This window comes from Aphis gossypii, chromosome X, assembly GCF_020184175.1.
Source record: "Aphis gossypii isolate Hap1 chromosome X, ASM2018417v2, whole genome shotgun sequence".
NCBI lineage: Eukaryota > Metazoa > Arthropoda > Insecta > Hemiptera > Aphididae > Aphis > Aphis gossypii.
Window position 1 is genome coordinate 11,001,902 of NC_065533.1, and position 24,180 is coordinate 11,026,081.

At 29.9% G+C, this 24,180-nt stretch overlaps 1 protein-coding gene across 4 annotated transcripts in view; it reads right to left on the reverse strand.

The window, feature by feature from the left end:
* The window catches only part of LOC114122537 (protein muscleblind), a 160,715-nt gene that overhangs the window by 87,676 nt on the left and 48,859 nt on the right, over window positions 1-24,180 (reverse strand). For 3 of the 4 annotated variants that reach the window (XM_050207835.1, XM_050207832.1, XM_050207833.1), the window contains one exon: window positions 17,952-18,013. The exons of the other annotated variant lie outside the window; for it this stretch is intronic. The gene's annotated coding sequence lies outside the window, so the exon portion shown is untranslated. The remainder of the gene's footprint in view (window positions 1-17,951; window positions 18,014-24,180) is intronic. 4 annotated transcript variants of the gene reach the window in all.

Genomic DNA, 24,180 nt, shown 5'->3' on the forward strand with positions numbered 1-24,180 from the left:
AGACGCTGCTGCAGGTGTGCTTTCCAGCATTATTTTTATCCCCGTTTTTCTCTATTTTCTCAAAAACCATTAAACCCTGTGCTATGTATGACATCTGGGTCCGAATTCCAATCTGCGGGAACGCAGTGCTGCATGACGGAGGTTTTTCGTCACCCCTCAAAAAGTATGCGTTGATCGAAAAACCACGTGAAAACCCCTGCAATGGCTCGTGCACGTTATTTGCTTCGCCACGAAAAAAGTTTTGTAATCATCATTCATAAATCATAATCAACATCACGTGACGCTGGACGATCGTTATAAATCCCAGCAAATATCATATGAATTATGATTATTCGATGGGCGGCACGAGATTTTTCGCAATCGTCACTCGTACTATGCACAGTTGTACAGTACATAATATTATGCAATACTATAATAATTAATATGTTGGCTGGCCGGTCGATATAGGTACCTGCGCTATCTGTGATGTATTATTTAGATTTTTTGTCCATTACAGAAATAATTTTCAAACTCTGTTCGAAACTGTATATTATAATGTTATATTTGTGTATAGTTGTGTAAACTTTATATGATTACCCATATCAAACAATTTTGTCGGTGATTTCAGATTTTATTTTGTTTCTACATTGTGTCCAAAACTACATTTATTGATAAAATATGTTGTAAAGCGTTCAAAGTTTTTGAATTTATCCCACGAGTGTGCGCCGAATTCACATTACGCTCTTTATTCAATACTCTTTTTTGTTCATATAACTGTTCGCCCTATACCTAAATACAGTTTTGTTGTTCGGAATCCATCACCACTAATGACTCTCAAAATATGTGGAAAATAGTTCGTCGTGAATTCCTACGTTTTAGATCATATATTATCTTTTCAACAATTACTGTCTTTTAGTCTTTCTCGTGAATTCGTGATACCCCCTTGTCAAATAAGCTTAAAATCTGTCTTCTATTACACATCGAAGACTAGCTACTAATTTAAACTTTTAAAGAAAACTTCTGGAAAATGCGGTTGATTCTACTACATTTCTTTTCCACATTAGTTTTAGAGTTTCATCTAGCTAAACGAAAACCGATATTTCTTTCTTTCCATTACCGACTATTATTATACCACACTTTCTCGATACGTCTAATGCGACTTGAAAATAATCAATTTTTCTTTTGAAGTTTGTAAGTTATACTTGAAATTTAAATTATTAGGTTTATAGTTAATTTTTAATTTCTTATATAGTACCTATTCTCGTTTCATTGGATTTCGGCCTGTATTGCCATAAAATAAAATGAAATGTTATCAATGTTTTAAATAAATAGGTATAAGCTGCTATTATTATTATGATTACTATTTACTATAAGTAGTTGATGAAAGTTTACCTCTATAATATTTATTCTAAGAACTAGTATAATATGATTAATTTATAGGTAGGTTGGTATAATAATATTTGGTTTTAATCACCCAACAATATTAAAACTTTAAACTTATGGCGATGAAAGCGAACACAGGAATTCTGTCTCTCCGTCCCATCACCAATAACTATGCCTCTGATATCCAGCCTAGGTACTCCTACTACAGTAAGGACGCTTCGAATACCGTCACCGGTAAAATGTGAACGGGAACGATATAGCCGATATAGGTATCTTTAAAATGTGTATATTATACGGAGTGGGTCTGAAGCGTCGGACAAATTGCTTTGAAATTTCATTTAGATATTATGTCGTGTCTTTCAGAAACACCCGGTATACACGACGATTTCATTTGAATATTATATTTACGACAACCGAGGGCTGTGGTGTCGGCGGTGCGAAGCGCATATACGAGGGACTGTACGCGCGGAAAAGATATTGTTTCGTGTATAACGCAGCTGTTACAGTATTATACGTATGCTTATACCATACGCGTATATGAATAATAATAATAATGATATACCGTCGTATGGGCTTAACGATAACATTTTACGCGAATCAAAAAATAAACCAACATCATATATTATGTAAATTTAATTATGTTCGCATATAGCATCTAAAAAATACGATCTTCATAAAATTATTATTATTATTATTATTATATGTTGGTATTGTACTGACTATACCACTGTCTACTTGTAAGTACTTATTACAATAAAACACACATTACGTTATTACGTATAAAGGTAGGCTGCTGCAGGTAGGTAGATGAAAATAGTGGGTATAATATTAATATAATAATCACATATGCAAATTTTTTTCCGCATTTCTGGTCGAACTACGGTATATTTATTGGCGACAGATGTATTTTCGTAATTCATTTTACCTGCCGTTGTTTTTTTTTTTTTTTTGTCGGTGTGTATTACCTAAACAATAATCGTTGCTATCGTGAACACGAAAAGAATTAAACCCGTACACTCCATCCAGCACCCTATAGAAAATATTCATAAAATGTTTGGACAAATCATGCTACAGATTGAAAAATTGCTCAATACTATTATAATATTTTAAGTACACTGCAGTCACATTATACTTATTGTGATAGATTTTTGAAATCTGTGATAGTGTATAATATTATGTCTGGATATAAAATAAACAAAAAAATAATAATAACACTATTATCCAGTCGCAAAATATAGTTTCTTATTATTATATTTTATATTATAATATTATATACAGAAGTGGAGGACCTGTCGACCCAGGCAAACTCTATACAATATATATTATAATATGCCGAGAAGGACCACATATTCACTGAGTCCCGTAGTGCGTATATACGTACATATAATATATGTATTACGGGATGACCGCGCGCGCTCGTTGCTCCAAAAATATATAGACCACACCACTAACATATTTTACGCACGTCGTATATGAAAATAATATATATACCTATATATATACCACGATACACCCGCTGTGTATATTATATTATTATTATTATATGTCCAACCGCGTAGTGGTATACCTAACCTATAACCGTATATAGCCAAAGGATAGTATACACATTATACATCTATAATCTGTACATAGTGTGCGAAAAGTGAGCCCGGTGTCGGGTGGTAAAGTAGCCGAAAACCGTACATAAGACGTTTCGGTTCTTATAAATTTTCGGAAGTATGTACATATATATATAACACTGCAGTATAATGTACTTAACCTCTACGCTTCTAGGTACATATATACATTATATATACCTACACTGCAAGAGTACTGCTGTATGTACTTCCCTTGAAGCGGACGATGACGACAAAAAACTTCAAATAAAACACCACATCCCGATGGTATTTCTAGCGAGGAAAACAAGAATCGAGGAGAGTGTGTGTATATATATATAATATTATATATTAAATAATGCTTTATAAAGTTTTCGTTTTCTTTTCAAATCCCAACGTTATCAGACTATCGTCACCGTACCACAAACGCGGTCACGACATATAATACTTGTACTCCTCTTATGTGTATATCTCCGGCGAGCGTAAAAATAATATACCGAGGTGGACATCAAAAGAAGTTGACTATAAAAAACAACCACTTCGATGAAGAGAAAACAAAAAAAAAAAAAAACTTTTCCGGACTAACGACGTTATAGACGCGAGAAATCCGTAAAAAACCTAGAAAAAAAAAACTATATATACTTACTGCAGAACTATCGCCCACGCGGGAAAGAAGACGCGGACGCACTCAGCAGCGGCAGTTATCTCACTTACGACATACGTTCAACCATACAGTGTGTGTGTGTGTGTGTGTGTGTAATACATATAAGTTTGTACAACGTTATTATTATTATATATTATATAGGATCGGTGCTATAAATAAAGAAAACTTTTCGTATCGCGTGCGTTATTAAAAATAACGAAACAAAACGATTTACGCTCGCGTTTGGCGTCTACGGCCGCATTATACAATATTATATCATACGGAGTGATCCATTTACACGGCTACGATATCTTTTCAAGTCCTTTTCTGTTTTTTTTTTTTTTTTTTTGTGGAAAAAAAATGATTATAAACATTATAATTTTTTAAATTTTATCCGTTTACATCGTTTTGTACCGTAGTAGTTATTTATTATCATAAAAAACAAAAATGAAAAATGCCGACACATAATTAGAATATTGAATAATAATGTAGACCACGTCAACTTTTGTGGGTTGTATTAAGTTTTAACCCTTTACCGTTATTTTGATATACGGTCGTCCAAACTTTAAATGCCGCATAATAATAATAATAAATCACCCAATGTTTTTGATACCTAAACATATTATATTTTGGAAAATAATTCTGATTGAGAATTAAGTTTAGGTTGTCGGTAAAAATGTTATAACCCGAACGACTGCGAAAATGTACTTACAAACGTATACAGTGTATATAATTATATTATGGTAGTGAAAACGGATCACTCTGTACTCAGTGCATTGTGTATGTATATATACCGACAACTAAACACATGACGATCGATATACAACATGGAATAATATCGTTATCATTACATACATATTATATACATATATGTGTAGAATATAACAATAAAATAACGAATCGATAAGTTCGTCTGCGGTGTACGCGCGTATATTATTATATATAGCTTATAAAAACGAAATATACGTCGGAAAAACTACGACGACGACTTTGCAGCCGGCGAACATAACTCGCGCGCATTTACTATAGATTATATCATTTTTTGAGAAGCAGACGTTTATTTTTTTTTTCATTTTTATTCTGGCCGAGACACGCACAATATTATATAAAATTGTTATAAATCATGATATATCACTTCGGTGGTATATTATATACGCGCATCGGGTATACCTACCTGCTTATAATATTATATTATATTGTAAGGAGCAAAACACTCACGGTCAACTATTACTCTGCATCCGTAATAATTATTATAGATATACCGTATTAAACGATTCGTTCAAAACACTCAAATCTCGGTGGATATAATACCGTTCATATATAGTGCGAAATTTATGGCGAATCAAACTTTGTTATAATATAATATTGAAACGCTATATATAAAAAAAAATCTCTAAATTATATCCTTATATTATATTATTCTTTAACACTGCACACGAGGGTCAGTCGCAGTTTGTGCGTTTTAGTATAATTGGACCGAGATTGTACTTAAAAAAATGTACGTAAATCGAAGTATATAGAGGGGTTTAAGCGGGTTTTATCATTGGAACTATAAAACGTTTATGAACGATATGCCAATATTATAACTCAAAATGATAGAATAAATAATAAAATATATCAGTTACGCAAGTCGATCGTGTAGAGCAAGATATTTTTACGATTCACTATTTTGCACTCAGTGTGGTCTGATATCACATACACGGCACTTAATTATAAAGAGTGATTCACTGAACATTCACTCAACCCCTTTTTCTTCTTCAATAATTCAGTCGATCAAAATCTAAAATTTTGAATATTTAATTGTTGTTATTTTTTGTATTGCTTAAGGTATGTCCCACATAATGAGAACAATGTTAATTATTAGATTCAATATTAAATCAACTTAATATGTTTTTAAAACCATTTTTAAGGACTTTTATCTTAAGTATAAAAATATTGTAATAATTGAGAAACTACTAGTTAAAATTTTGAATAAGGTAGGTACATCATAATTAAAAAAATTAAAGTTATCTACGAAATAATTAACAGTAAACAAAGAGAAGGGGGAGGGGGTTTTCATTTGAAAAATATAAAGTTTGTAGTATCACCACAGAACATTCCTTAAGTAATAAAAAAATCTCAAAAATTTAAAAATATGGTTTATAAAATAGTATATTAAAGTAAATATATTTTAAAAATTCTGATTTTGAATGGATTTATTATTAAATTAAAAAAATGAGGGAAGCCGTGCTTGATGAACTATCCTGTGTACAAAGTACAAAGTAACGGATTTGTTGTATAATACTATCATATATAGTAAAATATATATGGTAACATTATATTACACTGCATTATCTTGCAGGCCTACACCGAGTACACCGTCCGAATGGTAATTATTCTTTTTTTTTTTTATTGTTGTTAACGGGTAGTGTACTTGCGCATTACTGTGCCGGACGATATTGATCTAATTATTAAAAATGTATAATATAATATTATTATATCATTATATGATAATATTATAATAATTGTAGGTATTATAGAGCCGCGGTATTATTATACGCACGCGAACACCATATGCAGCAGACCCCTATATATTGCAAGAAGGGTAAAAAAGGGCACACCTCGCCGTCGGTGCAGTGTTTGTAAAATATATGATTATATTATGTTGTACGACGAGTATGACTGTACAACATTAAGTGTATATTATACTAAGCACATTATGAATACTATCGAAGGACAGTCCTTTCGTCGCTCGAAATGCTTTTGAAACCCCGTCGGGTTCGACGTAGTTTAATTTAATTATAATAATACACACGAGTTTTCCGTCGTATCGTTAAAATTCATTTTTAATAATGTTCGTAAAGTATCTAATATGTGTTCATGTTTTGTAGAATATACGAAGTACAGCGAGGTGTTCAACAATGAAAAGGCTACGTTAATAATATGCATATTTATCACGTCGATTTTTATGATTTCGCAAAAACAAAAACATAAATTTTTATATCGAAGTTTATAGCATAATCTCAAGTGTGAATTTTTATTTAATCAAATGTACCTCGCAAAATAGTAGCACCATACTCGACCGAACCAGCTTAGATATAAATAACGAAAAAAAAGATTTATTCCATACGTATAGATATTACGAGTATTTAAGATTACATTTGCTTAATACATTTTTGAGTGGCCAACTAAACGTTCTTTTTAGTAATACGTTATTTAATATTTTATTATATCGTACGCGTGTAATAATAAATATACGCTTAGCGTATGATAATCTACGACGGACAACATTGTATCAGTATATTATTACCTATTATCTACACATTTCGAGGGTAGGATTAACGAGTACTCAATTTATAAAAAATACCCTCGAGTACACGTAGTCCGAGCCGAGTCGTGACGCTGATTTGCAGCGATTACAGTATATTTTAATATTTCATGGTTTTATATAATATTAATACTGTACCTACTTCGCATGGCCCAAAATCAAAATACGGCTCACGTATAGAGGTATAGCCGGAGAACAATGGAAACGCATTACGGTGTACGGAATTCGATAAAATATATTGTTATGCATTTATCGCGTATTATATTCATAGTGTGTTTTTGAATACAAACACTGTATATAAAAGTAGGTATTTAAAAATTACTGTTAAAAGTAAAAACTCTAAAACGTCGAAATAATAATATATACGAGTATATTATATTGTACAGTATACATTTATAAGTACCCGATCGAGAATACTTGACGCATTAAAGTGAAAAATAATAATGATATTCAATCTGGATGTATACCCACTCGTTATATTATATTTTAAGTATTAATGTGTTATAGAAAGGTACCTACTTATATAGTATTATTATATAGTATATCAATATTTGAGAAGCTAAAGGTAAATAGCCACACAATATTTTAGGAAATGGAAAATGGTTTTGGAGTTTTTAATTTTTTAATTTATAATTGATATCGTATTCATTTAAAAATTACCTATTTATCATAAGTACTTGCTGATATTCAATTTACAGAGATAGAAAATAATTTAAAAAGTATTTAAAATACAGTCATAGTAAAATAAATTATTATTATTATTTTTATACTTCGTTATCCATACTGATTTGATTTGAATCTATAAATTAAACTGTGCATTTACTGCTGATTTTTATGTTTAGTAGCCGATTTAGTATCTAGATACTAAATATTAAAAAAAATTTTTTCTTGTAACTTAATATATACTTATAATAAGTGGGAATTTTTTTCATCTAAGTCTATGGTCTTTCAATGTTTTGATGGTTTTATTACAAATATTAATAATAATTAAAAGATTATATCCACATATATTACGTATAATAAATTATATTATATAAATGCAGGATGACATCTGCAATTTAATACAACAATATTACCTACGTATAACATTGTAAAGCATTTTATTTCTCTTTAAAAAGCTCGAAATTGGTTGTTATGCTTTTGCTGTAAATAACAAGTCCGGACACGTTATAATATATATGCACTCTATATGTTTACATTGAGCCCACAGTCGAGGTAAATATATATTCTTTTTATGTACATAATATTATATAAATATATATTCGTATTTTTTAGGACAAGGGTATGTTTTTACACTAAAAATACTTGCGCCTACAAACTTAAAACGAAAAAAATGAAAAAATAAATAGTGTTTTCAGGCTTATAAGTTACAATATTTACCGTGATCATAAAATCGTTCCAAACGACGAACTCAAAACGATTTTTACGAAAGAATTGGGACTTGCCCGACTTCTCAGCCATCCATTAACCACGACATCGGGACGATAATTCAAAATAAATTATAATTACGTGTTGTGGTGATCGCGTTATTATATTATATTTTATCGATTTTCGGGCGAAAAGCAACGGGATTGGAGTAGCTAGTAGGTCAGACGCATGACATCTAAATATCACGATCTAAACGGGCGCAGATGCTCATCGTTGAAATTTACCACGCCGCGATACGTTATAACAATTATCGAAAAACTTCTTTTAACAAATGAAAACCAATTTAATATTTTTACCATAAACCAGCGGTTCTCAAACTTTTTTTTTTGCGTACCACTTAGGTGTATTATTAATCAGTCACGTACCACTAATGACTAAAAATAGAACAATTCAAATTGTACAATTTAAATACTTTACTTTTTAGTTAAATACATTTATTTTAAATAATATGGCAAGTAAAATATTGCAACATAATTATTTTTATTCATTAGTTTTTTAAAATAAAATATGAATTAAATAACAAATTTTCAATGAGATCAGAATCGAATATTTATTTTTAATTTTCCGTTCTACCACCGTGTGGCCTTACGCGTACCACCATGTAGTCTTTCACGTACCACTAGTGGTACGCGTACCACAGTTTGAGAATCGCTGCCATAAACCATTAAGCAAATTATGTTTTGGGAAAACTGTTATGTATATTGTATATTTTATCAAACTCGAAAAAATTGTTTATGAATTATTAAAATTTATAGTATATATAGGTTACCAACTAAATTTAATAGAAATAAAATATATATAAAAATGTTTTTTAGGAAAATATAAATCATATTAATAAATATTATGCTAAAGAAAAAAACGGCAGCCGATATCGCCCTATACAGCTAGGACACCTGTTATGGTACATAAAAAAAAAAAATGTAAGCATTTATTTAAAAATATGGTATGTGAGTATACACATAAAAATTTTAAAAAAAAAGAATTTTAAAGAATTTATCGTCGAAAGAAAAAGTTGGGACCACCCTGTATATAATATATTATTATTATTATCATTATTATTATACAGCTGGTAACGAGTTCATAAACAATAATATGATATTGTACACACGACGTACGTAATATATTATAACGTTATTTTGTGTGTATACTTACGGTGTGCGCGCGTTGGAAATATGTTTTATAGTACGCATGTGTACGATTAGATTTTATAGTATCGGCCCGCTTAACAATAATAATAATAAATATAAACAACCCGCCGGACCGGAGACGAGAGAATTGAGTTGGTCGACGACGACCGCTGCGCAGTGTTTATCCGAAAAATCGCTGAGTGGCACATCCCATATAATTTTATACGTATATTAATGTGTTATTATATATCACGGGACCCGGAGCAGACACAATGTAAATAAAAACTTCTGATACAAAAGAGGTGCGGCAAGAAAAACACTAAGAAATAACAATTAATTTAATTCGTATTCCATAAACAAAATCATTGTGTATAGATCGGCGCCTGCACTCACAGCTGCGGTGCGCCCATCGCGTAAATATTATTATATTATTATATTGATCGCATGGGTTTTTTATTTTTACGAAATACGAAAAAACTTTGAGCAAAGAAGCCGCGACCGCGTGACGTGGAAAAACGAAAGAAAAAATAAATTATATATCTTACTCTTACCCGTTTCTGACAACGATAGTAATAATGACAAATAATATTAATATCGCGCATCGAACGGTTCAGGTCGTTCGTTCCGGGGATTCTGCAGTAAGCGCGACGATAAATTTTACCTTTTATCCCTTTCCACCCGATCCGAATGACGCAGCACCGCGGTCGACAATCCCAACTCTGTCGATCGCAGTGCATAATCTTATAAAGTCGCAGGTAGGTACACGATACGAAGATTTCTATCAAACTGTCCCAAAACCTAACCTAACGTTTAAACTTTTCGACTCGACTACTATATTTATTATTATAAGTGACTAATTATCTAAGTAACTATTGTGTTAAAGTTATAATATGATATATCCATTGTCATAACGACTTAGCTTTTTCGGTCGAACTAAAAAAATAGTACGATAAGTTATAACATATTAGCTGTATAATTAGTTAATACTTTTAGACTATAACATTTTTTTTTTTTTTAATCATATTGTGCATACAATGATTTCAAACAAAAATTAACAAATTAATATTTGGTGGCTTAATAATTTGTAGACACAAAAGTGTACCAGTAAATTATTACAGTTAGTGTGCATTAAAAAGTAGAATGCATTTTTGTTAATAAAATGTTAAGCTATTATTAAAATAAAATTTAAGTAGCATAATCAATGTGACCCAGAAGTTAATTTAAAATAGAATAAAAATGATAATCAACTTTTTTAACCGAGTTAATATTTTTCTGCATTTGAAAATTTAACTCTTAGAATTAAACATATCGTTTGTTATAAATTAATTTATAAATAAGCCGTATTAACGTCAACTTAACTTAATTAATTCAAATTATTATTATAATATTTTTTTTTTTTTTTATGGCCCAAAGCCATAGTCACATTGCCGTATTCTGATTAAAAATATATTGTACTGTAGCTATTTTAAAAGTCAAATAATGAAAACACTTTTTCGCTAGAATGAGCACATTGAATAGCATTAAATCACCTATTATAAAATATAGATTTTTTTAGTTGAAAGTTTGAACGATTTTTACAACTAATACCTATATAACTATAATTCGCTATAATTTGATAAAGAATTCATTATTACGGCAAGTGAGGTACCTACTTAAACTAATTTTCAATGTGATGACTAAGTTACTCAATAATGTTAATTTACTGTGACTTAGCTAAGTATTTTATTTTATAGTTACGCAAAATTTATACAATGTCATGTTGAGAATTTGTTATATAGAATTAATGTAGGATTTTGTTTGTGACAAAAACTATAAAATAATGCAAATTTGTTTAATTTCGTTTTTGATTGAGTTTAAATAAAAAAATGTACATAAACTTTTAACTAATTACTTAATTTATGTTACTTTTTCATTAACATTGAGAAGTAACTTAAAAGCTTAATCAGGTTAACGTTTCTTGTAAAAGAACTTTACGTAATTTTGTTAAAAATAAAAGTATAGTAACTCTCCTTGCAGCTCTACTTGTTCGTAATAGGCCCATCGCGTCACGATATAGACCACATTTTATATAACTTGTTTTTTTTTCCAAATAAAAGAACTTATAAAAAATATTATAAAATAAACAGAAAAATCACATGTATTTATATAACTAAATCGAGTATTCGTACTCCCCCGACCCCAGGTACTTTGCACAAATTATACTGTATAGAAACCGACTTTAATTTCCTAAAAAAATTAAGCTCTTCTATATTTACGATTTGTTCTGAACATCTATGTTTGGAGAACATAGCGGCGGCCGGAACTAACTTTTTCTTCACACGTTAACTTCAAGACCTTTTTACGTTTTGCCACAAACACGAATAATTCGATAAAATAAATAAAACAGTGACGTTTCCATGGCCTCGCGCGACAGAATGTTCAGACATTAAAAAAAAAAAAAACAGACTTCTAGACACGATGAATCGACAAGTACATAATAAATGTCGTTATGTCGAGGACGGGTCGTCTCGTATTTTCATTTTAATTTTTACCATTCATATTATTATTATTATTATTATTTTTTTTTTTGTATTGTATAAAATAATCATAATATTATTGTGTAGGTACGTCTGCAGAATCGTTCGGTGTGCCATTTAAAATCGATTTATTTCAATGACGAGCTTTAATTCAAGTCTCGAACAGTAGTCGTGTATTGTAATAATATATGAAGTGTATAACTCGGAAATTACCATTCGCTTAGAGTACGGCCAACTAGGAATAACGTCCCCGAACGCGCGTCCGTATAGCGCGAGCTCACAAGAAAACGTTAACGAATTCAAACGGCATTACCGACGAAAAGTACGTGCCGGGCTAGTCCTCTTATAATAATAGTAATAATAATATCAAATTGTTATAGCCGTGTCCTTTGAACCACAGTTTGAATGCAGCTGATGGGGCGTTGGAAGGGGTGAATGGGCGTTATCCGGCGGACTAAGAACGGCATTACGCGCATAACAATATATTATACATTTTTTTTTTTTTTTTTTTTATTGTTATTACTCAGTTTTTATTTTCAGTTTTCACAATTTGTTGCATAATACGGCGACAATATAAATTCAAACGAAATCTAATGCGATGTGCGCCCGCGCATGTACAGGTAGGTACCTAATATAATACGGAGTATATTATTATACACGAACTCTGTAGCGAACGACGACAATAATAATAATAATTGAGTAACGGATTCGAGTTGAAATACGACACGAATAATATGATTATTGCTCGAATTGTGTAAGCCTGTCACGGTATCGTCGCCTATTTTATTTTATTTTATTTTTCCTGCGTTGTTACTTAGTGACTGTTGTTTAGGTTTTTTGAAAGATCCATGCGTGGATCCTGATGAGGTGATTAAAAAGAACTTATTACTTTTTTTTATAACGACGTATATTAATTATAATAATTAATACCACTTATACGTTTTAATTCTGGTAAGTACATACACCAGTCGTGAATCAGATAATTACTGTATATCGACGGTATCGTTTATAGTATCAAAATTCCCTATTTGAAGCTTCGAAATTCTTCATTTTTTTTCTTGATACTACATTTGTTTTAACGATATTGAAACGGATAAAGTCTTTTCGATTTTTATAGCTTCTAAATTCTAATTGTATTTCTTTTAACGTATAAGGCTTTATGTACTTAATGTACCTACTACCTAACTATAAACATCGCTTAGTATCTTGCATAGATAAATTAATGTATATTTATAATAAAAATTGTACACAATTACTACAAAAAAAATATTTAAAAAAATAATGTTGTTAATTTATTATTGAAAAAAAAAATTCGAAAATTAATTATTATTGTAAAATGATTTTTTTTTTTTTTTTAATAAATTATTTTGGTAGGTACGATTTGAGTATTTACTTCAATAAATTATAGCATAAAATATTTAACTTTAAATTAATTTTTGTAATAATGTATTATTATCTTATTTGAACTTACCAATTGTGTGTTTTTAATAAAAACGGACGATTTATTATTTTTATTGTAATTTTAAGAACCGATATCCAAACCCGTAAAAATGTAAACAAAAGATTGCATTGTTTTGATGTTAGTTACAATAAACTTAATAATATATTGTAATATATACTGCTTACTCATATAATATTATGCATAAGGGATTTTCGAGATGTTTGTTCGTATATTTTTTGTCTCCACTACACCACGATTACAATCTCCACCCCACTTTACAGCACACCCCGAATTGTCTCGTTACATGCTCATAATATAAGCAAATGCACCCAATTAAATATAATCGAAACTAACGCGGAATTAACAAGTGATGTTTAATAAAATTTATGCGTTTTGTTATTTTTTTTTCAAGCATCTTTCGAAACCAATTATTTATGCGTGAAACGGACGTGCGACTGAGATTTAAATAAAACATGTCATCGATCATAATATTATATAATAATATTACATTATCATATTATTATTTGAACACGACAACTAATTGATTGCATAATATTATACCTAAAATATAAAATACATAATATGCTACCGTATGCATTAATCAAAATTGCTGTGTGTAAATGTGTAATTATTTGCATAATATAAATTATAAATAAAATAAAATGAGTACTGTAATGTACGATTTCATCTATGAGTGCGTTTTGTTTTACGAGTGGGTATTTCGACGGGTTAACTCGATAATATTTAATTATTTCTCGTTGAACACGAACAAAGTTCACTAATTATATGCTACAATTTATGATTTGACGAACTTCATCAAACCGAATGTCTTGAACGGGCGACTGTTAACACGTTTAGTTCTAAATAATAATTATTTCGTTACGATGTAGGTAGGTAGGTACTAACGTCATGTGATAAATGATAATAATATAATTTACAAGCGTATAAAAACGAAAAAAATACAAATTATAATTTATTTTGCGTGTGTAAACTGTATAATATTATGTAATTAATTTTCGTACCGTATATAGTTGAACGGTAAAAGTCACTAATTAAAATTACAATTTTTCATATTTATTCAATGGGCGGCGTGTATATAATATATACGAATTTTATTTAAGCACTCGATTATTATTATACGCTCATTACACAGTCGTCTGTTGTACACGCAGCAGCCCCATATAAACAATAATAAAATATACGAGATATACAAATATATATAAATACGGGTCGAATGAACTGAATAAAAGATTTCACGGTACTCGGAGCTTTAGTAATTAGTTTAAGTTGTTTTATAGAAATCTGTAAGTTGCAAAATTCGCGGCGAGTGGTGGGCGTGTAGGGCGGCGGAGAAAGGAGAAATATTCTTCTATAATAATAATAATAATATTTCAAACGAAAACTATGTTTGCGCGAGTATTGCTAAAATATAACATAATATATTGTTTTCTTCGTTTCCGATTTATAAACTAAATAAAAATAATAATAATAATAATAAACTTTGTCTACAATTTTCGTTTGATTGCGCGCGTACAACAATGATAATAAACAATAACATAATAATAATATTATGCTCACCGCTCTATATATCGTTCTCTATCTCTCTCGCTATTCACTCGCCGTGTAGGTATGTGTTTGAGTGTAATATAATATTAATATATATACATATTATATGTGTAGGATAAACATATTTTCGGTAACAATATAAAATGACCGAACGTAATTTATTTACCCCTCGCGTATAGTAGTCGTACCTACTGCAGCCGGTTACGGTCTATAAATCAATTTCCTATGTATCAGAATATAATTTCATACAGCCCACCCGAAAACCTGTACACGACAATAATAATTGCGAAGATTAAATAAAAGTCTGTCGTCCAAAAAACATTATTGCGGTCAAGGTATTATGATATAGGTGTAGGTACGCGGGAATTATATATCGGAAATTGAAAACCACAACAATATTATAATTGCATATAGTTTCCATAATATTATGGTATAGGTTATTAATCTTATTGTTTTTCAATCGTTATTTTTAGGTAACCTGCAAACTTATACGGAACACTAAAAATGACGCGGTTTATTGAAACGGAGTAGAATAATCCCAACTCTTCGACCAATACCGAGGTATGAGTCGATAAATATATTATATTATTATTACCTATGTGTATTGTTGTGTTACGGACGTTTTGAATAATAATCGACGATTAGTATACGTTGGGACGCTGAAACGCGCGTATTTGCTACAAATAGGGTTTTAACGTTTATGACGGAGTAAAAGAATAATGTCGCGTTGTATATACGCAGACACGCAGTATGATAATGCATTAAATAATTTGGTTTCTTCACGGGATAACGAAAATAATAATAATAAAAAGTATGATGTAACAACACACGGAATTCCTCTGTTTATACATGTATGCGTGGTATATAATCGCCCGGATATCTGTCTCTACTACGTCGCGTCGGGGATAAAGTGTGCATTTCCTCGAATATTTTGGTTTTTTATTTTTTGCGAGACGTTCGCGCAATGTTTATCCGATCGTCCGCGAACCTTTTATCTCGCTGCAGACAAGCGACAATATAATATTCTTTGTGTGCACTGAACCTATTTTACAATCCGCGAAACCGCGTCATTTTAATAATAGTTCATTATATTATCATGTGTATCCATACACCGCGTGCGTGTCTAGAGATCTCATTATATATTAATCACCCGCGCTCTCGTATTAGCACGTAAATGATGAAATAATAATATCAATGGGTATAATGGCAAGAATATGTAAAATTGATAACAATACGTATAATATATATTATAGGTGTACATAAATAAAAAATGTAGTTCTCGAGTAAGCCGCCTAGTGATGGTAAGTATAATAATATTATGAAATATTGTGCACTGGGATTAGACCGACATTATTGGCAAAACTTATGTTTTTGTAATATTATTATTACAAGTACGTCTTTAATTGGCGTGTCATAAAATGTATAAACTTGTCGATAGCCGTAATGAACAAAAGTTATGATATGAAAGCTCAAAAGCTATATAAACCGTATATTTTTAACAGTACGAAGAAAATACGTTCCGTCTTTCGATTTTCACCATGAACGGAAAAAAAAATTATTGACATAATATTATTGTTCGTTCGAGTTTTGCTGAAAAATTTGCATAAACGGTAATTGTTGCTTTTTTTCGAAGTTATACGAAAAATCTATTTTCCAACTTTACATAACCGTTCAACCAAATGCATGTGCCATAATCAAAAATACGTATTTGTTATCGCGATGTGTTAAAAAAAAAATGACCAGCTTAAATTTTGGAACCACTGGTGTAGGTGTGGTGTGTGGAATAACTTTTGTCGAACTTTCGTCCGTTGCCGCAGCTGCTATCGCGACTGGCGAACGCAACGCGGCGGCAGACTGAATTAGTAATTATAATATCGATTGCCGAATAACATAAGACATATTTTTAACCGTTATACCTAATATTATTTATAGCCGATTTTAATTTTTGGGATAAATTACATACTGATTTGAAGTTTTCTAATATCTATAATGTATAATATTTTTTAAGAATAATAATATATTATTAGGATATTAGGTATCCATTGAACAATTATTTTCATATAGAATAACAATATTAACATTAAATATTATACTGCCTGCCACAGAGTTATTGCGGAAAGACCATATTATAGCACTCGGAACGACACGCTTATATTTTCGAGAATAATTTGTTTACAAAACAGTACACACACTGGTACATAATCGTGTTTGTTGTTTTATCTGTTAGGTTGTACTATAATTATCGGATTATTAAATTTGATATTGTAATAGTTTCAAATTATTTATTTGTGACGCTATACCGAGACATTATTTTTATTACACTGTCGTTTCGTAATCGTAGTTCCGTAAAGTTCGATTGACTAAAAATTAAACGAGCTTAGTGTTTTCTTACAGCATTAATTCTTTTTTAATCAATATGAGTGGAAAGCGTTTAAAATTAAGTGGTGCTGAGTTTCGTAAAAGGAAATTTGCGTTAAATAATAATACATTTGTAATTAAAACAAAATAACAATATTTTATAAAGTAGTGCTCATAAAAAATGTAAGAAACCCGATTTGTAATACTCGAGACTACGATTTTATATAAAACATTTATTTTCTTTATTGTTTCTTTTAATAAAGGGCGGATCGGCGTTATTTGAAATATGCAATAACTTTTATTCTATCTAATGTCTTCCATTTTTTAAATAAATTTTTACAATTTTTAACACTGTTATTTTTAATATAATTTATTTTTTACGATGGGTACCAAAGTTGTAAAGGGCGGAATTTTAAAATCTATTCCCGGGTGGCATATTCGTTAACCCGTCACTGCAAGCAGGTACAATAAATATACAATAATATTATATTCTAATATTAAAAAAAAAACACAATATAAGAATGTACAGTGTACACATACACACATAATATTATATTATGTATTATTTGTTTATAGCTAATTTATTTTAAAGTGAGTATAATATATACCTGCTGTATAGACAAATGAAGACGGACGACGAGGACCACCACACGCGGGTTTTCGGACTTATCTGAAAATAACATAAATCATCTTTCATAATACTGGAATATTCGTGACAAAAATACATTTATTATAAATAGTATGAAATAAAATAAAAAGAATGACAATATTCCCGGACACGGAGTTCTCGGAAGGTACACGAATACAAAAACAAAACATATAATTTTATAATAATAATAATAATAATAATTTTCTTTTGAAAATTGTATAAAGTTGGTATAAAGTTCTACACAATAATAATAATATCATAGGAATTTCATCGACATAATCCGTATACCTACGATTACACAGGCTCAGAACGAAACGGATTTCTTTCAGATACCCAAAACAACGGAGTAGTTATTATATTTTATTGTGCTTTTAAAAATATGAAGTACCAAACTCGCTCCTAAATCGTTTTATGCGGTAAAATATTATTATGTCAATAGGTGTATTATAGTGCACTGTGTGAAATGCCACAAGCGGTCATTCGGTTGCATTTATATTTTTATCGGCTATTATATAGAAGGTGAAGCGTGTCATCAACCGAAAAACCCCAACGTATTAAGCACGTACAAAACGAAGTATTTCGATACGGAACGTGTTTATGTGGAAAAGCGTATCTTTAATACTTGGACATTTGGTCCACCGTGCACCGTACCGATAAACGCACTACAATTTTAGTATTAATATATGGAACATATTAAAGTGCTTCCGAAGTTAACTCGAAATCAATCGTCAATTACTTTTAAAATGTCCGACATTTATCTTCTCTCAAAGTTTGGTTTTAAAATGTAAGAAGTTCAGAAAAGTAAATAAGTATATATTTAGTGTTTTTAACGAGATTGAAAAATTGAAAAATAATCAAAAAAGTGGGATTTGGTGTTTGTACTTTTATGATAAACGATTATAATAAAAATTATTTTCGCTCGACCGTGATACTCGGCGCACTTTTAAATATGCTTCGGGACCCGTCAAAATATTAACTGACATTAATTCCGTCTCCGTCGTCCGGTCTCAAATACATCAAAAGCATTCGAAGCCAGACTCCTGTTTAAAAGGATAACAGTGTGTCATGTACATTTTTTTCATTCGATTCCGCTCCAAACTCGCGTGCGACAATCTGCGTTCTTATCACGTTTGAGTCGACTATTCGAATGGGCAATGGCATATAGTAAAAACACACGAAAAATAATAAATTTTATGGGGTACACGTCATCCGTCATTTAAAAACAAATTGCGTTTCTATAATATTATTATTATAGTTTGATTTTCCGTCATACCTAACCGTGTGTGAGTGTGTATACACGGGATATATTTTTAAACGACAAATTAAATAATTAATTGTACAATGTGCATAATTTAAATTACATTCGTTGCAGTGGTCGTGTACACTACACAGTAATGATTGCGGACGGCGGTCTCCGGTCGGCGCTTTTGTGCCACACCGGACACCGAGTAGTTATTTCATATTATACTTTTATGCGTTTTGTAATGAAGGTAAGTATTACAATATTTATAGCAATTATATTATGCGTCTCGAGTGGAGTATCGTTTGACCTTTTATTCCGTTAAAAACTCAAAAGCGCCTAAACCGACAAAACGTTCCCGCGATGCGACTAACATATTACAGCATCCACCCATATAATAATCATGATGTATGTTATATAATATGTATACATTATTAGGGCCAAGAAAGTTTAGATTAGATTATTGGACGTATGTGTTTATAATGACCTGTGATCAATTAAACATTGTGGCTGTGTCTGGGTTAATAAAACACGTTGGCAGATGTACTAAATACATATAATATAATTATAATATTATAGACTATATATTATCATCCATTTCTTGGCAAGGCTTGGTTAATTCGGTGCCGCCGTTTGGGTTAGCTTTGAAATAATGAAATTCGCAGGTAAACAGTTTTATCTCAATAATAATGTAGAACAATAAATCGAATCTAAGCTAAAAAAAAAGAAAATGTTTTAAATCCCAGACATACTTATGCTTGTTTGCGTTTAATAGGAGATACCACGCGACGCGTAGGATGGATGATGGGCACTAAAATTTTGAGTTACGTGGATTTAAAAATAAAGCCCAATGTTGACGTTCGTTCTTTTTTTTAAAATTTTATAGATTCGTAATTTATTATTTTTTAACCATTAAAAATGAACATTGTTTTGTTACGTTTGATTTTTATTACGCCAATATGTCAGTCCATTCAACTATATCATTTAAGCCCTTAGGTATATTTTTATGTAAACAAATTGTAAATACTCATACTCAACAATATTGACAGTAGTGAATAACTGCATAATGCATATATTATGATTTATTAATTTAATTGTATTTATTTATAAGTTAGAAAATGTATAAATTATTTATGTTAACTCTGTTTAAATTGCAATATTACTCATGCTAAAAATATCTTGATCGAACCATAAAATAATTCGGAAAAATGTTTTATAATATAATTATTAAATTTACTTTATTAAATAATGTTATTTCCAATGAAAAAAATAAAATTTGATTAATTAAACCATTCCAAGAATTAAATTAAATCATTCAATCGTAGTCAAGACTAATAAAATTATATCTATATATTATATACTTTATACAAATATTTATGTATATTGCACATATTATAAAAAATGATAATATTATATTATTATTTATTATTATGCTAAATAAACAGCATGAGTGTATATTATAGTTAGTGTCTACCCACTACATTTTTAAACCTGGTTGGTTTGAATCGATTTTCAGAATAAATTAGTATCTCGAGGAAATGAACAAATTCAAATTAAATATGTAAATAATGAGTAATGAGTATCATTATTAATACAAAATATGTTTATCGTTTGATTTATATTTAATATACTACGATTTTTTTTTGCAATTTATTTTACTATATCGACTATTGTGCTGTGATATTAATATTAAATAGTATCCGTAAAATGTTATAAAACTTACAAGACAATATATATAAATAGTATACTATATTATATTAATAGTTACTGGGCAAAAAAACGCAAGTACCTACTGAAAATTAGTCGTACCTAACCTGTCCTCAATAAAAATACTATATTTCTTTTTTTCTTGCTTAATTTTAAGTTTTTAACAATAACGTTTTTTTGTTTTGTTTTTATTTGTTTTTTATTTGTTTACTTATTTTAGTGACATTTATTCTTATGCTAAAGTATAGATATCAAAATCAGATCTTTTGAAATACTTAGATATACAAACATTACATTTTGAACGACAAGTAGTTTATGAGAATATACCTATATTATCTTATAAGTTATAAGTATTTAAAGATTTGATGAAGAGATTAGGCGCTACACGAATACCCCATAAAATGTTAGTCTACTTATCCATTCATCAATACTTATAAAAGTTATAACTAATACTTGTTCTAAATTTGATTTTTATAAATCAAAATACACCGAATGGTATTCTGGTTTTAAATATAAAATAAAAAAAGTAAAAAAATAAAAAAACAATGACGATAAAAATATGGTTTTTTTCTTCAAAATGTCGTTTTTTAGTGATTTAAAATTATGTAAAACGATTCTTTTCAAAAATAATTTTTTTAAATAATTAGAATTTTATGATAAAATCAATTAGTTCGTGTACATCGAACTATCTATTTGTTTAGAAATAGAAAAAATCCAATACTTAAATTCAAAAACTGTTCATTGAGATGAAAATATACCGTCTTATATACCTAATATGGTTAAGTGCAGTGGTCGTATATACCTATATGGTGGGCCGCAAACCATCAGAGGGAGATTTGAGAGATCTGAGAGCGAAAATTGTCGACGTGCGGATTTAGCGCGTGCCCGAGCATACCGTAGATGAGGGGGGGGGCGTGAAGAGTGCAAGCTGTCAATGGGTAATCTCGAATTTTTTTCGAAATGCGATCGCGATGTGAGCAATGCAATGGGTTATGAGGTACAGTTCATTGGCGATCACGTCAACTGGAACGGTGCCATTTTTTATTTATTTTTTTTTAATCGCAACATTTCGTTTACACTATGTATATATATATATATATTATACATGTGGCGGTTCTCAAAGGCAGTTATTTCCGAAATTCTTGGTATAACAAAAAATGTTTTCAAGTTACTGTCTAAACAAACCCATGTAATGAGAATATTTTTAATATTTAATGAACAATATGATGAGAATCGATACGATGATAATTGTATAATTTTATTGTTTGAGTTGATATGCGATTTCTCTTTGATGGGACAATTTCGTCTTTTAATAATTAAACAAACAAATAGATACTGAATAAAAAAATATTGTTTCTTATGTATTATACTTTTAGTTTCGATAAATTGAGTCAAAATATTTTAAGCATTTTTGGTCACACTTATATAATGGTAGTATTATACTACTATAATTTGGTACCTATAGCGATGCTATTAGCCATTGGACCGCCTCGGCATGCTTTTCTCTAACTACCAAGTCTTATCAGAAAAATTATTTGTGTGATTTTCCGGGTTAATTTATTAGTTATTAGTTGATTTCCCAAAAATTGAAAATTAACACGAATAATTATAGAAATTAAAATATTACATAAATTGATTGAATGTAAAGAAATATTAAAATTAAAAATACGAATTTTTCATTCCTTCTCATTTGGCTTTTATTATTATAAATTTATAAAGGTAATAATATGAAATAAAGCCATAATATATTGCGTTGAAATAATTTAGAAAATAAATGGAACTATAAAATATGGAACTAGAGAAGATAAAAAAAAAAATGTATTTCAGTAAACTTGCGCTTTGTATAATCTAATATAAAATAAATTGATTTTCAATTTCCAACATTATTATCTTCAATAAGCAGAAATCATTTTTAATGTTATTATATTTATAATCTATTTATAATGATGACCATAGAAAATAGTATTAAACATTTCAATCTAAAATTTAGTCTAAAATCAAATTATACAATAATCTTATTCCATATGGTATAAAACAAAAACGTGTAAAGAAATAAAATAAATGCGAACAATTTTAAGTCAAGAATTCTCTAACAGCAGTCTTGAATTTACCAGGCCCTATTCGGATAGCGTATGCTAACAATATTTATAGCCTGTTTATTTAAATCTTCCAATCGCAGCAATATGCGTTGTTGTACGCGCGGAAATTCGTGGAAATCGATTTGGATTCAATAGACATGATTAAAACGATAGCAAGAAAATTCCGTTCGAGCGATGACATGACGTATGGAAAAAAAAATTACAATCGTACTCGGATTCGTATTATATTATATTTTATACATATTACACGTGTGCACTTTTCTTACAGTCGACCGTCTAAGATCGAAAATGTTCGTACGACAACATCGGTATAAAGTACGAGAGCGTAAAACGTTTTATCGCTACACACACAATACATACATTTTTATAAAATAAATATCGAAAAGACAAATAATTACGAGTTAGTGCGCCGTTTTTAGTGCACTAACATCCGGATCCTATTTGTATAATGAAATTTCTAAGATATTTTATATTAATATAATATTTAATGTAACCTGCAAAACTATAATATTATATACACTATTAATATTACCTATAACAATAATAAGATGAAAAAAAGACCTTTAAAACGGGTTTTTAAAATCATTTAAGCGAATACCTAACCTTATACCTATGCAATATAAATGATTAAATTAATATACATTTTTAAAGTCAAACACTTTTACATAAATTAAATATCAGGCGGATAGGTACGCGAGTAAATATTTAATAAAATATATCAACGACAATATAATGTGCACTTCAGCGCCGTCACAAAGCGAGCAGCGGTTTTTCTCCGTAGGTATAAAGTAGACGCGTATTTCGTTATCGTTCACTGTTTATTTTTTTTTCTCATCTTTCGTTTTCGACGTCGAGACGTCTTTAATTTAACGCAACTCTTATTTTTTACAATACCATTTCCCTTGTTTTTATGCGAAACGATTATTTTTATTTTTTTGTCGTCGCTGACATTGAACATCGCAATACGCACGCACAAACACACTCTCGAACGTGTATACACATAGGTACTACAAACACACACACATATATATATATATTATTATTATTATTATTATACCGTGAGGCGACTTGTCTGCCAAATATTTAAATTGCTTTTACCGCTTTATGAACGCGCATTTTTACGGATCAGACACGACGCCTGC